This window comes from Myotis davidii, unplaced genomic scaffold, assembly GCF_000327345.1.
Source record: "Myotis davidii unplaced genomic scaffold, ASM32734v1 scaffold888, whole genome shotgun sequence".
Lineage (NCBI taxonomy): Eukaryota > Metazoa > Chordata > Mammalia > Chiroptera > Vespertilionidae > Myotis > Myotis davidii.
The window spans coordinates 357,935-363,374 of record NW_006298624.1 but is presented as its reverse complement, the minus strand read 5'-3'; the positions used below and the strand labels follow the sequence as shown (position 1 = coordinate 363,374).

Genomic DNA, 5,440 nt, shown 5'->3' with positions numbered 1-5,440 from the left:
CAGGGTGATGTGGGGAGACGCGTCCGCGGGCATTACAAGGAGCCTCTGGAAGATCGAGAGGTTGTTCCTTCTACTGAATGGGCGGATATAAATCCACCCACTCAGAAGAAGGAGCTGCAGCGGGGTTTCCGACGTTGCCATGTTAACACTGCTGCTGGTGAAGGAGCGGAGGGGAGAGCAAGAGAACCCTCCGCTCTTTTGGCTCCGGGGGCCGGATAGAACAGCCGATCGGGCCGGATCCTGCCCGCGGGCCTAGTTTGCCCACGACTGGGCTATATGAAATAAGTCAATCATATAAAGACAAATACTATATGATTTCATTTATATGTGGGATCTAAAGAATAAAGTAAATGAACAAACTAAATTGAAACAGACTCATAGCTACAGAGATCAGACTGACAGTTGCCAGAGTGAGGAGGGATTAAGGGGTTGAATGTAAAAGATGAGGGATTAAGAAGTACAAGTGGGTAGTTACAAAATAGCCATAAGGGATGTAAAGTATGGCATAGGAAATATAGTCAATAATATTCTTTTTTGTTTTAAATATATTTTTATTGATTGCAGAGAGGGAGGGAGAGGGAGAGAGAGATAGAAACATCAATGATGAGTGGGAATCATTGATTGGCTGCCTCCTGTATGCCCCCTACTGGGGATCATGTCTGCAACCAGGGCATGTGCCCTTGACTGGAATCAAACCCAGGACCCTTCAGTCGACAGGTCGACACTCTATCCACTAAGCCAAACAAGCTAGGGCAATAATCCTAATATATAGAGCAGCAAGCTATGTGGGGCAACCAGGCCGGTGGTGGTGGTGGGGGGGCAGTGAAGGCTGACCAGGCCGGCAGGGGTGGGCAGTTAGGGGTTACCAGGCCAGTGTTGGGGGCAGTTGGGGGTGACCAGGCTGGCGGTGGGGCAGTGAAGGGTGATCAAGCTGGCAGGCAGGTGAGCGGTTAGGAACCAGCAGTCCAGGATTGTGAGAGGGATGTCCCCCGAGGGGTCTCAGATTGGAGAGGGTGCAGGCTGGGCTGAGGGGACCCCCCTCCCGCACAAATTTTGTGCCCCGGGCCTCTAGTCTATAATAATAAAAGCTTAATATGCTAATTAGACCCATGGTCCTTCCGGACGTCCTTCCAGACAACCTTCTGGACAAAGCCAGGTCTATAAGGGAAACCAGGGTCCCAGGTGCCTTCTGGTGGCCGGAGGGAAGCTGGGTCCCGGGTGCCAGAAGGAAGCTGGTGCCAGAAGCTGGGGGAAGGCCTACATTTGCACAAATTTTGTACATCGGGCCTCTAGTATTCTAATAACTATGTATGGTACTAGGTAAATTCTAGACTTACCAAGGGGAACACTTTGTTAAATATATGATTGTCTAATCATTATGCTGTACACCTGAAATTAATACAAAATAATATTGAATGTAAACTATAATTGAATAAAATAGAATAAGATTTTTCTGAAGGCTAAATAAAACTGGTGTGTATCAAGAGTTTCAGAGGATCCTTGAGCAGGGCTTGGCTCAGTGAATAGAGCATCAAGCCTGCAGACTGAAGGGTCCTAGGTTCTATTCCATTCAAGGGCACATGCACAGGTTGCGGGCTGGATCCCCAGTAGGGAGTGTGGGGGAGGCAGATGATCAATGATTCTCTCTCATCATTATTGTTTCTATCTCTCTCTCCCTCTCCATTCTCTGAAATCAATAAAAACACATTTTTTTAAAAAAAGAGTTTCAGAGGATGTTCCTCTGGGAGCCATCATTCTTCCATCTCTTCTTGGCCCATAGAATGTTCCCAACAACAGGCCAGGGACATAGAGAAATGAAAGAAGTGAAGGGTCATTAACCACACTAGTGTCCTTGAGAGCAGTTCTGATGTCATTTATCTCCACCTTCCAAGAATACTGGGATGGCTTTGCATAGACAAGTGAAAAATATTGTCCACTAAGTCTATGAAGATACTGTAAAATATTACTGAGAAAGATTTGTGTTCAGCATTACTTTAACTCAAGCTAATGTTCTCTCCTGGCAAGAATGGCAACTATGAGGTGATATGAGGTTAGGACAGTTGGATCTATAGTTGGATGGAACTGAGCTCTGTTCTATGTATGTACAAATTAGATTATAGACCCTCAACAAAAGTTTTACTAGATGGATAACAAGAGTAAAGCAAGTAGTTGTCCCCAACTCTGGAATGAACCTGTGTTCTTGGCTGGATTGTGACCACTTATTAAACTCGAAAGAGTTTGGATCAGAAACTGTGATACTGCCTGTTATACATTTCTGAGGGAGCTGAAAACCTGGGCAGGCACTAGAAAGAAACTGTGTACTGACTTTCTCCCAGAGTGCCCCTATGGTATCTACCCTTTCACAAATGAAGCAACCATAAACCAAGTTATACAGAGTATTTGATTCATGTCTCCTTTTCTTCCCTATCACCCTGTTTCTTCCTTTGTGGCAGTCACATGAATGCGTTGGCCTTTCCCAAGCCAGTAGAGAAAGACTCTCCCACTTTCCCAAACTGCACAAGGTGGTGGTGGCCAGCTGAATCTCCCATTAATAAGGTCCTATATAATGGGGGAGAAATTAGCATGATGAGAGGAAAAGTGTTGCTTTTACCTACTCTGCTCCCTCCTCTGCCTACTCCTGTGCCTGAGAGAGATTCCCCAAATTTGAGTGACAGAGCAACTGACCATAGGCTCATGTTCCCATGTATTGTCTCATTCTGTACCTAACTCTTGTATTTGTCAATAAAAGAAAAGTCTGTGGCTGCTTATTCCTTTGTAGTACACCCTTATGAATATTCTATTACCAAGAATATATAATGACTTTACAGGAAATTTGAAAACTGATTCTATACTTAATTATATTAAGAAAATATTAAAATTCTATTTAGGAGTGGGAATGGTATTGTGATAATATTAGGGTTTTTAATATATATATTATATTTTATTATATATATTATGTTATATTATATTTTAATATATATAAAATATTTAGAGATTGAATTATACGATATCTGGGTTTGGCTTCAAAATAACATTGGGGGAGGAGGGTACAGGAGGTAGGGGTGTGGGTAAAACAGAATTGTCCTTGAGTTGATCATTATTGAAGCTGGGTAATGGTTTTATTGCGCTAGGTTTTATTTTGTTTTGCCATATATTACACTTTTTCTATAATAAAAAGCTTTTCAAAAAAGAATAAAAATTGCTTAAAGTTACTTTAAATTCACATTAGAAAATCATATTCTGAAAAAATACTTTAAAAATGTTAAATGGAATAAGATCCAAGGTTATACATAAGATACTGCATGTACATATATATTTACATATGCACATAAATAGAAAAAGGAACTACGCAAAATGTGCATCCCTTCCTGGCAAGAATACATATTATTTTTCATTATTCATTGCTGCCTTTCTTTATTTTTAAAATTTTCTTAAAAGAAAATATGTTTATAGTTTTATAAAGTGTGTGCATGGTGTGTGTGTGTGTGCGTGTGTGCGTGTGTGTGTGTGTGTGTAAAATAAACAACATTGTAGTGAAAAAAAAAAAGGACTTGATGTGATACTGCCATTTCCTCCGCCTTCAGTCTCTGAGTCTTTTGCAGAGCTCCTGACAACATTCTACTGGGACAGAGCATTTGGCAGTTCACAATCTCTGTGTTTGCAGGCATCACTATGAGGACCCAGAAAAGAACTTGCCATTTTCAGTGGAAAGCAAGTTACTAGTTATAATCACTACATATTTTGAATCTGGATTTGCTGCACCTTTCTTTATAGTAAAACACTAACTACTTAAGAAATAAAGTGTTTTAGTTGATCCATAAAAAAGATATAAAGTTTAAGGGGTGCAGTCTCTTTGAAAAATGAATCAGACTGTTGAACTCAACACACTTGATGTGCTTGTAAATAAACCTATGGCATGAAAAATTTATACATATAAAAGCCTAAGTAACCAGAACGCCAGAATGACTGAAACAGCCAGTCGCTATGACATGCACTGACACCAGGGGCAGATGTTCAATGCAGGAGCTGCCCCCTGGTGGTCAGTGCGCTCCCACAGTCAACCTCCCTGGTCCCTTCCCCCGGAAGGCCCTGATCAGCCCTGATGACCGGCCAGGCCTAGGGACCCCACCCATGCATGAATTTTGTACACTGTGCCTCCACTAAATAAATAAAATAAAATAAACAACATCATGTTGTTAATGGTGATGATCTCTGGGTGGTGGTGTTATTGGTCATTTTATTTTTATTTCTTTTTCTCTGTGTATTTTCTTCAATTAATAAGTATAATATGATCAGAAAAAAAATATAGCATGAAATACTAAAGCTTGACTTATTGTTCTTTATAGCTAAAGGATTATATAGGGCAACATAACATCTATACCAATAAAAGGGTAATATGCTAATTAGACCAGATAGACCAGACCTCTTCCAGACATCTGGAACTCCTTCCAGACAAAGCCGCAGTGGCTGCAAGGGCCAAACGAGGACAGGCAGCGATGGGGCCAGCAGTGGCAGCAGCAGCAGGGTGATGGGGGCAGTGCCTTCCCCTGATAGTCCTGGTCGCCTCCCACAGAGGTGGCAGGAGAGGCCTCGGTGCAGTCCTGGGGTCCCAGTCCCAGCACCATGGCCCCTGCTTTCCCAGAAGCCACAGTGAAGTCCCAGGGTCCTGGGGTCCCGGTCCTAATGCCACAGCCCCATCTTCTGCAGAGGCAGCGGGAGAGGGGGCTGCGCAATCCCAGAGCCTCTGCAGAGGCTGGAAAGGGTGTGACCACAGTGCCTCAACCTCCCACAGCCCCTCTCCCAGCCTGACTGGCCCCAGATCGTGCCCCCACCAGTAGGTCGGGGGGAGGGCCAGTGCTAAGAAGCAGTGAGCCAGGCTCTGGTTGAGCCACACTCTCCCCCTCCCCCTGCCCCTGCTCAGCCAGAAGCTGGGCTCATGGCTGGTGAGCACAGCGAAGGTGGCGTGAGCCTCTCCTGCCTCCACGGCAGGCAGGCAGTAAGGAGCAAGGGGTCCTGGACTGTGAGAGCCCCAACTGCGAGAGGGATGTCTGAGTTCCAGCTTAAGCCCGATCCCCAGCGAGGCCTGGACTGTGAGAGGGCACAGGCCAGGCTGAGCATGCCCCCTACCCCCGGCCCAGTGCACAAATTTCATGCACTGGGCCTCTAGTCTATAATCATAAAAGGGTAATATGCTAATTAGACCGGACGTCTTATGGACATCCTTCCCGACAAAGCTGGGATTGGAGGAAGGCCAGCCCACTACCCGGGGACCTGCCCGCGGCTGGAGGAGGGAAGCAGCCTGAGTCCCGGGTGCTGGAAGGAAGCTGGTGCCAGCAGCCAGGGGAAGGAAGGCCTACTCTTGCATGAATTTTTGTGCATCAGGCCTCTAGTATAAGTATAAGAAACTATATATTTTATTATGTCTAGTCAAAATATATTA

General features: G+C 44.5%; 1 protein-coding gene and 1 pseudogene across 1 annotated transcript in view; both read left to right on the top strand.

Moving 5' to 3' along the window:
* The window catches only part of HTR2A (5-hydroxytryptamine receptor 2A), a 104,130-nt gene that overhangs the window by 94,321 nt on the left and 4,369 nt on the right, over nucleotides 1-5,440 (top strand). The window lies entirely within an intron of this gene.
* LOC102762690 lies at nucleotides 2,027-3,800 on the top strand (annotated as a pseudogene).